The sequence below is a fragment of the Marmota flaviventris genome, chromosome 8 (assembly GCF_047511675.1).
Source record: "Marmota flaviventris isolate mMarFla1 chromosome 8, mMarFla1.hap1, whole genome shotgun sequence".
NCBI lineage: Eukaryota > Metazoa > Chordata > Mammalia > Rodentia > Sciuridae > Marmota > Marmota flaviventris.
The window spans coordinates 63542052-63555168 of record NC_092505.1 but is presented as its reverse complement, the minus strand read 5'-3'; the positions used below and the strand labels follow the sequence as shown (position 1 = coordinate 63555168).

Sequence of the window (13117 nt, the reverse complement as noted above, 5' to 3'; positions counted from 1 at the left end):
TGCAGAGTAATACTCCATTGTGTATAAATGCCACATTTTTTTTATCCATTCATCCATTGAAGGGCATCTAGGTTGGTTCCACAGTCTAGCTATTGTGAATTGTGCTGCTATGAACATCGATGTAGCAGTGTCCCTGTAGCATGCTCTTTTTAGGTCTTTAGGGAATAGACCGAGAAGGGGAATAGCTGGGTCAAATGGTGGCTCCATTCCCAGCTTTCCAAGAAATCTCCATACTGCTTTCCAAATTGGCTGCACCGATTTGCAGTCCCACCAGTTATGATCATCTCGATAGATGCAGAAAAAGCATTCGACAAAGTACAGCATCCCTTTATGTTCAAAACTCTAGAAAAACTAGGAATAACAGGAACATACCTCAATATTGTAAAAGCAATCTATGCTAAGCCTCAGGCTAGCATCATTCTGAATGGAGAAAAATTGAAGGCATTCCCTCTAAAATCTGGAACAAGACAGGGATGCCCTCTCTCACCACTTCTGTTCAACATAGTTCTCGAAACACTGGCCAGAGCAATTAGACAGACGAAAGAAATTAAAGGCATCAAAATAGGAAAAGAAGAACTTAAGTTATCACTATTTGCAGATGACATGATTCTATACCTAGCAGACCCAAAAGGGTCTACAAAGAAACTATTAGAGCTAATAAATGAATTCAGCAAAGTGGCAGGATATAAAATCAACACGCATAAATCAAAGGCATTCCTGTATATCAGCGACAAATCCTCTGAAATGGAAATGAGGACAACCACTCCATTCACAATATCTTCAAAAAAAATAAAATACTTGGGAATCAACCTAACAAAAGAGGTGAAAGACTTATACAATGAAAACTACAGAACCCTAAAGAGAGAAATAGAAGAAGATCTTAGAAGATGGAAAAATATACCCTGTTCATGTATAGGCAGAACTAACATCAAGAGCAACATATTAAAGTGAGTAGTTCTACTTGACGACACTTGCTTAAAAGTACAGATAGATAAATGATTTTGACACTGGCTCAATGAAATAGCATCATATATACTTCCAATGAGAGTACAAATTGTAAGTTTCTAGAAAGTATATACATATCAAGACCTCAAAGTTCAAAATTTTTACTCAGTGATTTTGTTCCAGGAATCTATCTTATGTAATATAAAAACAATAGAAATATCTATAAAATGATAATTTTATGGTAGGGTATTAATTGCATAGACAGTATAAAATTATGTAGATTAAAAAATTAAAAAACACAAATACTAAGGGTGATTATATCTGGATGATAGAAATATGGGTGTTTAAATTTTTTCTTTTTATTTTCATATACAGTTAATTACTTTTATCATAGGAAAATATAAGTTGGCAAGTTAAGGGTAAAAGATAAACTTATAAAGTGCCATATGGAAATCATAAATCTAACCTTCCTAAAAGAAATAAATTAATTCAATCACACAAAAAATCCACTAGGTGTACCTACAGTGAGAAACACACTCTCATTGCTTCCTCATAGGGGTATATTCATGGTCTTTTTTATCCCACTGCTTTAGAATCTACACCAGTAATTCAATAACACATTTTTAATCATCTCAGTAAAACTTCTTAATTATGCAGAGTGAAATGATGGCAAGAACAATTTAGGACTGCAAATCTGTTCAATCTAGTACAGACTAATTTATTCACCAAGCCAACAACATTCAATGAGCATCTACTATGTGTAAGGTCAAGTTTGGCACTGTGATACACTAAAAGATAAATTAGGATACAACTTACCTTCATCATGTTAGCAATTTAAAAGTGTTAAAAATATGAAGAGATAAACATAATACAGTTCAGGGAATTTGTGAAAGATCTGATATGTTTTAAAGCAAGAAAATACATGTCAGGTTTATTCATTTATTTAAGATTGGACAAAAACTTATATTTAGGTAACACTGAAAAAAAGATTCAGACTTATTAGTCTGTATCACTTATACAATATACTGGTAAATTATTTTAAATACTTAAGCTTTTCTTTATGTGATTTACTTTTTGTTAGTGGAAATATAATAAAATAGAAGGTTAAGTATAAAGGAATATCGATCCCATCTAGGATGCCAGAAATGTAAGACTGTCTCAGATATACACAGCCACATAAAACACATGCACAATTATTAACAGACTACAGTTATTTATTGGCAACCAAAGTAAATAAGTTAGTTACTTGTTAATCCTGTATAAAGACACTGTTATGACAACACTACCAGTTGGACAAAAGGAGATATGGCAAACCCCTTTGGTTGTGCAGATAAATTAATACAGCATACAGATTCAATAGCAGGTCTATTCTTTGTGATCTATAGCCATAATCTTTGCCCTTCTGAAGTCAGTGCCACAAGATGGTTGTGAGGGTGAGGTCCACGAGGTCAGTCTGTGTGAAGTGGTGACAAGCACTAAGAAAAGATATTCATGTGATCAGTGATCCATAGACCAGGCTCTTTGAGTTCTAGGCAGCCGTGGTTATGATGTAGGATAACAGTTAAGTGCTTAGCTTTTGCCATCAGACAATTCTAAAATAGAAGTTCAGCTGCTCCTCTTCAATTTCTGATCTTGAACAAGTTATATTTTCCCTGTCTATAAACCATGATCATGTTACCTACCCTACAGAGTTGTTTTTGCAGAGATCAGGGTCATAAGAATGTAAAAGAATTAGAACAGTTACAGCCATTAAAAAAGAATTTATGAAAAAATAATTATGATCACATTAAGCTGAGAGGATAAACTAATCAGGTGGTAAGAAAATAAAAACTGCTTGCTCACAGTATCATCCAGTACCTCATCCAAGCACCAGTCCTGTACTGGCTGTTCACAGGACATGTCTGAATCAAGAAACACTCCACAACAAAGGTAACAGCCCCATTAAGAACTCTAACAAGTATTTTTAAGCACCATTCCTATCACTAGGCATTAGGATCTAAATAATATTGTAGTTATATTGAATGACTTTTCTGGATGAAAATGAAGGATCATTATAAAATATTTAAATATTTCCTAATTTACAGAAACAATCAGAAAAAGGAAAGTAAGGAGAAATAGATGTAATTACTCAACAAAATCAGACCAAGGTGTCATGGGCTCCTTAGCAATCACATGTACACAATATCATTTTTCTATGTATTCTAAAAAGACCTAAAAATGACTGGAGTTCCCACATAATATAAGTTTGCAAGTACAGTGAAGGATACTACAGTCAGTTTTTCTCCTGTGGCTTGTAAGACAGAAACAGATATATACTGATTTTTTTTCTATATTTCATTTCTGTTTTGATCTGAAGGACAGCAGAAATTCCAAGTTGTTAAATGATATGTCTTCAGATTCTCAAACAGATTATTAATACCTTTACTATCAGTACCATTAAACATGGAGATATCCTATCCTATGGAGTGTTTTGTTATTTTTGTTTGAGGACTAAAAAGACACTTCCCCATGACTAATGAGCATCCTAAGGAACACATTTTTGGTGGTGGTGGGGTACCAGGGATTGACCCCAGAGGAACTTAACCAATGAGTCACATCCCATTCCTTTTTAATATTTTATTTAGAGGCAAGGTCTTGCTGAGTTGCTCAGGGCCTCCCTAAGTTGCTGAGGCTGACTTTGAACTCATGATCCTCCAGCCTTTTAAGAAAAGCCTGTGATACAATGTAATATTATTATTATTATTTGTTGTTGTTATTATTATAGTTTTTATATTATTGACTTTAATCATAAATAAAGCCAATTTTATTTTTGAAAACTGAGGTGTCGTAACTTCTGTAATTTATTTGAACAAAAAGTACTATAAAGAATAAGAGGGAGCTGGGGTTGTAGTTCAGTGGTAGAGCTCTTGCCTAGCATCGATGAGGCACTGGGTTCAAATCACAGCACCATATAAATAAATAAATAAATAAATAAATAAAGGTGAATTATTTAAAAAAGGGAGTAAGAAGAATTATAATTTTTAATGTAGTCTTGAAAGACTAGTTAATTATGATTTTTATGTAAATTACTGAGTTAGAATAGCCCTTTTGTGCTTAAAAACTATCAGTTTATCAAAAAGAGGAAAATGAAAAGCAAGAGTTATCTATTTAGCAACACTGTGAACTGGAAACAAATAAAGGGCAATAAGTAAAAAACAAAATTCATAACAACAGTCACCGGTTAGCAAAGGCATGATTTGTCTCTCCAGATAAATCACAATAAAGCTATAAAATGTATGAAAACTAAAATTGATATTTTTTAAAATGTGCTAAATTTGAATTTTCTAATATTGATGGCCACTAAAGTGAAACAATTTAATATAAAATTTTATGTGTAACGTTAAGAATTTGCACTCTTATCTAGAAAACTCGTCTACAATACAATGGATGCTTTGTTTAATAATTAACACTTCACAATGTATTAAGAAGGAAATCAATGTTGTTTCTATAGATGATTTTGTTCAAACTTATCAATGAACCTTTAAGAGCTACTTAAATGAACATTTAAGAGCTACTAAGCAAAATGACCAAAACCAAAATTTATGTTAAGAGTTTTATTTTCAAAATACTGTCAAATTGAATTATGATTATTGAAATGAATGTATTCCCAAGAAATGTGAACATGTCTACTTGTACATAAACCTGTGGTCTTAGTTTATATGCTACCTTTTCCAAAATCTGATTTCTATTCTTAAACTTGTACTAATAATCATCACATTGCATTGTAATTGTCTTTCACAGAGTCTATAAATTCGAGGACAAGGGTTTTGTCTTATTCACCTTTACATTTTATTCCTTAACATAATATCTGATGTGCAGTAGGTATTCCTTAAATATTGGTCAGAGGAATCCTGAGTGAATTATGTTGCCATCTATTCTTTATGATTAAGAAAATTCACATTGCATAAAAAATTAAGCAATCACATTCCTAAACAAACTCCTTCCAATCTTTAAATGACTAAATTTCCAGTTTCTTTTCTTGTGCTTTTTCCTCCTGCTTTTCATCTTCAAAAGTTCAAATCTCAATTTTCAGAATCTGTGTCCAAATGTTCATACCAGATGAGAAAACCTAATTGACTTGTGCCTACAATGGGCAAACCTACACATTGACAGATATCTAACATACTAGAAGTTATGACATAGAGTTCATTGAGCTAATTCTTCAGTACCTTACCAGGTCTCTCTCAAAAAGACCTTCTCTGACTATAAATCTTGAAATAGATCCCTTCATTATTTTATTTATTTTTTTATTCATGTCAAATATGACAGTTTAAATTATTGGTATTGATTTATGTATTTATTATCTCTCTTTCCAACTAGATTTTATACTAAATAGAAGCCATGTAATTTTTGTTCTGCATTCTATACAAAGGGTCTAGTTTAGTGCCTGATATATAATAAAGAGTATTTGTCAGATGCAGGAGACTAGGGGTAGCAGCTTCCATTCAAAAAAGACTAAAATTGGGTAGCAAACAGCTACTCCAACTGATGTTTTCTTCTTATTCCAACTGTCTAACACATGGAAACCTAAACAGTATGGTAATTTTACTGTAAATTCCATTCAATCAAAGGCAAGCTAAGAAATTTTTTAAATTAATTCTTGGTAGGTTGAGGGTAGAATATATAGGAAAAGCAATAAAATCATAATGACAATAGCAACCATTTCTAATCAGAAATTTGAGGTTTGAATTCCAGCTTATTAGCTATGTTTCCTAGGGAAACTAATAAACCCTCCCTAATATTCATATTCATCATATTTAAAATGGTAGGCTGCTGTCTAAACATTTAAGTTCTTATATTGATTCAATGGGATTCTATATGAAAGCACATGGTAATATAATTTATGTTATTTAGAAGAAAGGGCTCACTATACATTAGTTCCTTTACATTGGTCAGTCGAGGTCTGCAGAAAAAAAAAAAAGACCTAATATTACCAAAAATCAAGGATCAGACATTTTAGGTAGGGAATAATTGGAGAAACAAGGGCTCAAAGGCAGAAAAACAGTAATCAGGTGTTAAGGACAGCCAACTTTCAAAAAAAATGTTTAAGGCAGAGTCGTAGGACTATCACAGCAGTTAGACATGGGAAAAGATTTCAACATGATAGAAAGAGAAGTCTAGCTTTTCTCTTGAAAAGAGCCTCTCCTTACATAAATAAAACAATTGCTACTATTATAATTTGGAAAAAAATCAACTAGTACATTAAACACACATACTAGAGGTTTAACATTATTCATATGAGTTCACATACTAGAAACACAGCCTGTGTAAATATAGCTATAAACTTTATTATTTACTGATAAAGTAAAAGCATATCATTCTTCATGTACTGCCTGCAAAGGCAAATGTGTACTTGCTCATTAAATTACAAGGCAACAGGATATAAACTTAGGGTAAATCTTTGCATTTTGTGCGTATCAGACAGTTCCTACTAATAATGGAAGAAAATCTTGGTACAGGCTGAGTATCCTGTATCCAAAACACTTGGGACCAGCAGTGTCTCAGATTTACTTTTTTTTATGTTGGAACGTTTGCATATACATTATATGATATTTTGAGTATGGGACCCAAGTCTAAATACACATTTCATTGTTTCAAATACATCTTATATATGTAGAATAAAGGTAATTTTATACAATATTTTTAGTGTGCCTGTGTTTTGACTGTGTTTAGGTGTGCAGTTTTCTATTTGTTATCATGGTAGAGCTTAAGAAGTTTCAGATTTTAGAGCAGTTTCGATTTTGGATTTCCAGATAACAGATGTTTAATTTTTATCATAAAATTTTTACCAGAAATTTTTTCATATGTAGTTGCTTTCAGGAGTCAAGTAAATTTACTCAAACATATTAGCTTCCTTATTAAAATTATTTTCTGTCTAAGTCATTATCATGTATGTGAATGTGCATGCCTTCCTGCATTATTCAGTTAGTTCTTAGAAGAAATCTTAGATGCACTACATATCAAAAGTAATCATCATACTTCTTGGAGGAATACTTCCTGGTGCCAAAAAGCTCATCAGGAATTCAACTGTATAGCCTTTATTCACCAGAGGTGGGAAACTACCTTTTTAATAATCTATACTCCTCCTAGATCGTGGTCATCATGAAGGCTAAAATATTATCAATTTTGTTTCCTATATCATCATCACCTAGTTCAGGGACACACAACACACAGTTATTAAAGATTTCATTCATTTATTTCAATTTCAGTACTTATGACGTATTAGGCATTATTCAAAGTGATGGACTTAGAAGTAAACAAAGTAGATGAAGATTTCTAGCTTATGAAGAGTTTATTTTTCTTTGAGTGTGATTACTGCTGTTTAAAAATTCTTTAGTAAGGATATATATGGAATGATAGATAATGTTCCTTGCTAAAGAATTTTTAAACAGCAGTAAAGGGGAAAGGCATAGGCTGAGACTTACAAGTAAGGGTTCAAATTTTATATAGTGTTATGATTTGGATTTGGAAGGTTCACAAAAAGCTCATGTGTTGAAAGAACGATCGGCAGTGCAGCAAGATTCAGAGGTGGAGCTTTTAGGTAATGATTGGATCTTAAGGGCTCTTACCTCATTAATGGACTAATCCATCCATAACTGAATGGAGTACTGAGAGATGAGACCTATTTGGAGAAAGTAGGTTATTGGAGGCATGCCCTGGAAGGGTTTATCTTTTCCCTGTGCACCACCACTCACACCCTCATCCCTGCTCCCAGAAGCTAAGCAGCTTTCCTTCATTATGCCCTTCTGCTATGGCATTTCTGTAATGAAACTGTCCAACCATGGACTGACACCTCTGAAACTATGAGACAAAAAATTCTCTAAGTTGTTCTTGTCAGACTTTTTAGTCACCATAACACAAAACTCAGTAATACAGATAGGATGATTAATGAAGAAATTATTAAAAGATGACATTTTACTGAAGTCCTAAATAAAAGACAATGAGTTAATGGCTCGCAGAAAAGGTATTCAAGCCAAAGATACAGGAAGTACAAGTTTATCAAGCAGGAATATGCTCCTTTATTTCCTATAAAATGTCAGGCTAGATTCATACAGAAATATCACTATTGAAACATAGAGGGCTTATATTAAAAAGAGAAAACACACACAATGTTTTAAATGTTTGATCTCATGAAAAAAATAATAAAATTCTAAGGAGACAGAGACAAAGCATTATGAAGCTACTGTAACACCCCTTGGAGAATTTCCAACTCAGCAATCATCAGGGAACCATAAGTGGAAAAAACAGGTTTGCAATAATAGAGAATGGCAATCTGGAATATCTAGAAGAAGCAAATCCACTTTAGCAAGATACTTTCAACAATGAAATCCATGTGGGAGTCTCATAGAACAGCAAACTCCAATGCAGAGCTCCAAAAACAAAAATATCAAGTACATCAGGAAATGTTCTTCATCAAACACTTTAAATTAAATATGAGCATTAAGTAAAAAAATGAACCCTTAAGAATTGAAGTAACAGAATATTAACCTCAAATTTTGTGGGAATATGTTAAGAATAATAAGAAAAAAATTTAAATAAAAAGAAAATGTAAAAAGTAATTATAAAAACAACATATTTGATTAGAAAAGATTTATAGAAATAAATTTGTCATTAAAATTAGTGCTAAATGAGACTACAGTACATTAAATGTAGCTAGAGGATAAATTACTGAACTGAGAGATAATTTTAAGGAATTTATCCACGATGAAAAGAGAAATAAAGAAAATATTTTAAAAGATTAAGAAATATAATCAAATTAGAAAGCTGTAACACATGTTTAGTATTTGAGAATGAGAAAATACAGACAAAAGCACAATATCTGAAGTGATTATGGATCATTTCCAGAGTTGGTGAAAAATATAAAACCTCAGATGCATAGTGCACAAATGCCAAGTGAAATAAAATAAATACAAATCTATATATATATTACAAAACTATAAAATCTATAACACTATAATTCTGGATCCAACTGTAGAAACATAAACCACTCAAGAGTGCAAGACAATTTAAAGTGCATGGTAGAAAAGTTTGATAAGCAAACCAAGGGACAGCAACACAACTTAGAGATTAGCAATAGCAAGAGACAGAAGAGAAAAATGAGAAGTTCTGGTGGTCAAGATCAGCTGGAGCTGCAACTACAGAAGACATGAGATTGTCATCAGATATGTCGCTCAGGCTGACAATGGAGAAATATTTTCATTTCTTCTCTCCTTCTATCCCTTAATCCATCATTAATTATTAATACTGGCTGAACCTCGCCAGAAGAAAACAGATTTGTGGACCTAATAAATTCAGATTGCAACAAAGGCAACAAAGTAGAATAACACAAAAGAGTAAATCTGAGAACCAAACAGTTCAGAACTTCTATAAATATTAAGACAAAGAGGGAAGCTTGATTATCTACAGGGGAAACTCAACTAAATAATTAGCTGACTTCTTCAGAGCAACACTAATATACAAAAAAGAAATAATATCCTCACAGTACTAAAAGAAAATAAATACCTTAAGTTATACATTCAGCTAAACTATTACGAAAAAGTGAGAATGAAGTGCAGTTTCAGGTAAAGATTGTTTGCTTATCATTGCCTGCATTAGAAGAATATTAAAAAATAATAAGTAAATGTAACCCAGAATAAAAGATTAGATTTAAAATGAGAAATAAGGATACTGATAGTGGTGTAATGGTAAATATTCAATAAATTGGTTCCTTAAAAACATATGGCAAAGAAACAAAATACTCATTTGTAGTGTTAACTGAATTCAGTGATATAAGTTCTCCCATCAGGCTAATTTCAGCTACAAAAATTGTGTAACTGAATGTGAACTTGGAAAGAGATACACATAATTAGCTATTGCTTGTTAGAGCTCACTAGTCAACACTAGCTCACCAGTGAGCTCCAACATGTCACTGAATATGCCACTGTTGTGGCACCACCTATGAGATCTTGAATAAGTTTTTAGTATAAAATATTAAATAATATCAATTATTATAATGGATATAAAAACAAGTTAATACTAATATTAGATAAACTAAGATGTAGGATAGGGTCAGGTGTAATTGAAAATAAAATATTCTAAAGATTATATATGGTTTGAAAGAACAGAGATACATGGTCAAATAGAATTATTAAATAAAGGATGATTATTAAATATTTAAAGGTCATTATTTTTAATTAGAAATTAAACTACAATATATGATCTTTAAGAGAGTAGTGAACTTGAGCAACCCCAACTATACAACAGAGGATAATAAAGAATGAAAAATTAAAGAAATAGCATATTAACAGGAGGAACAAAATAAGTTTTTAGTAGTGAAGTGTACAAGTAATCACAATAAATAGAAAGCAATTAAATTTCTGATTAAAAGTAATAGTTTGGATTTTTAAAATATCAGTGGCATGCTCTCTACAGGAGAGAGAGCTAAAATATAATAAGAATGTTTTCATGAAAGTACAAGGACAGGAAAACTGAAGTAGTTATATTAAAGTCCAATAAACTGCATTCTACATAAAAGAATTATTAAGGAATAAAGATAGTCATTAAATAATAAAAATGAAATAATTCATCAATAAGATTTAATAAAATGCCTCTCTAAGCATCTAATAGCATGAATATAAAATATATGAAACACAAAGAGCAAACTTCTCAGTCATAATGGAAGGTTTTACCATATTTCTATCATTAAATGCCAGAACAAGTGGCCAATAAAAAAGTAATAATAATAACTTAGCAACTCAATAATGTAATTAACAAATAATAAAGCTCTAATAAAGCTTTGCATCTAATAATTATAAGATATACATGCCTTCCAGACATGCATGGAAAATCTACAAAAACTGATCTTATATCAAGCCACACAGTAAGTTTCAATATACACCAAAGAATTAGAATCATTTTATCATCTCCCCTAAACACAAGTTACTTTAGACCTTAACAAAAATATGTCCCTTTACTAAAAATGTTCCAAGGATATAATTTTTAAAACCTAAAAAAGTTGTATATAAATCAGATCAAAATTAATAAAAATTTGAACATTCATATACATACAGAACTGAATGAATGACAATGTATATAATACATACCAAAACTCATGGAATGTAGCTGAAGCAGTCTTAGAAATAAATATCTTTAAGTTACACCAAAAAAGACAAGACATAAGTTAAAACTAAGTAAGACTAAAAAATGTGGTAGCAGAAAATTAACAAAATAATTAGCAAATATAAGTGAAATAAAGGATACAAACATAAAGATAGTCAACAAAATAAAATGTTATATGTCTTTGAAAAATCTAATACAGTGGATAAATCACTGGGAAAATTTATCATTAAAAGAGAAGGTAAAATAAACAATCTTAAAAAGGAAAAAATCGATTTGGATATTTAAAATTATTACTGAATACCATGAACAACTTTGTGTCAATTATTTGAACTAAGTATACAAGTCATTTTAAAACTAAAATCAAATGGATAATTTTGCAAAAATATATGAGTAATTCAGGAAGAACTAACAAATCTAAATAGTTAAATGCGTGCGCACGCACGCACCCACACACACACATACACACACACACACACACACACACAATCAGATCCAGAAGGATTTAAATATAAATTTTAATAAACCTTTAAAACTCAGTTAATATCTACATTAAAAAACTGGACTGTACAAAATAATAAAGCACCTCATTTCTTGTATAAGATCCTTGGATACTGACATCAAAACCAGATAAAGGATTATGAGAAAGGGAAACCATAATAATTAAGAGTAAGAAGTTTTTTCTCAGCAAAAGAAACAATAAGAGAGGTAAATAGGGAGCCTACACCCTGGGAACAAATCTTTACTCCTCACACTTCAGATAGAGCCCTAATATCCAGAGTATACAAAGAACTCAAAAAATTAGACAATAAGAGAACAAACAACCCTATCAACAAATGGGCCAAGGACCTGAACAGACACTTCTCAGAGGAGGACATACAGTCAATCAACAAGTACATGAAAAAATGCTCAACATCTCTAGCTGTCAGAGAAATGCAAATCAAAACCACCCTAAGATACCATCTCACTCCAGTAAGATTGGCAGCCATTATGAAGTCAAACAACAGCAAGTGCTGGCGAGGATGTGGGGAAAAGGGTACACTTGTACATTGCTGGTGGGACTGCAGATTGGTGCAGCCAATTTGGAAAGCAGTATGGAGATTTCTTGGAAAGCTGGGAATGGAGCCACCATTTGACCCAGCTATTCCCCTTCTTGGTCTATTCCCTAAAGACCTAAAAAGAGCATGCTACAGGGACACTGCTACATCGATGTTCATAGCAGCACAGTTCACAATAGCAAGACTGTGGAACCAACCTAGATGCCCTTCAATAGACGAATGGATAAAAAAAAATGTGGCATTTATACACAATGGAGTATTACTCTGCATTAAAAAATGACAAAATCATAGAATTTACAGGGAAATGGATGGCATTAGAGCAGATTATGCTAAGTGAAGCTAGCCAATCCCTAAAAAACAAATGCCAAATGTCTTCTTTGATATAAGGAGAGTAACTAAGATCAGAGTAGGGACGAAGAGCAGGAGAAGAAGATTAACATTTAACAGGGAGGAGAGGTGGGAGGGAAAGGGAGAGAGAAGGGAAATTGCATGGTAATGGAAGGAGACCCTCAGGGTTATACAGTGGAGGGGGTAGAGAGAGAGGAGGGGAGGGGAGGGAAGAGGTGGGGAGGGGGGAGGGTGTAGGATGGGAAAGGCAGCGGAGCACAACAGACACTAGTATGGCAATATGTAAATCAATGGATGTGTAACTGATGTGATTCTGCAATCTGTGTATGGGGTGAAGGTGGGAGTACATAACCCACTTGAATCAAAGTGTGGAATATGATATGTCAAGAAATTTGTAATGTTTTGAACAACCCACAATAAAAAATTTAAAAAAAAAAAGAGTAAGAAGAGGCACAAGCCATCAGAAACACTCAGAAAAATAAAATATCTATCATTAATTTGGCTGCTATTAAGTGCTTTACTAAGTTTATTATTTGTTAAAAAATAAACTGCATTTTTTATTTAATTGAGTATATATATATATATATATATATATATATATATATATATATATATATATATAAAATCAGCCT

At 32.1% G+C, this 13117-nt stretch overlaps 1 protein-coding gene across 11 annotated transcripts in view; it reads right to left on the bottom strand.

Moving 5' to 3' along the window:
* Zbtb20 (zinc finger and BTB domain containing 20) overlaps nucleotides 1-13117 on the bottom strand; it is an 806989-nt gene that overhangs the window by 573095 nt on the left and 220777 nt on the right. The window contains exon 1 of one of the 11 annotated variants that reach the window (XM_071615323.1): nucleotides 7554-7573. The exons of the other annotated variants lie outside the window; for them this stretch is intronic. The gene's annotated coding sequence lies outside the window, so the exon portion shown is untranslated. Of the gene's footprint in view, nucleotides 1-7553; nucleotides 7574-13117 lie in introns of those variants that run through there. 11 annotated transcript variants of the gene reach the window in all.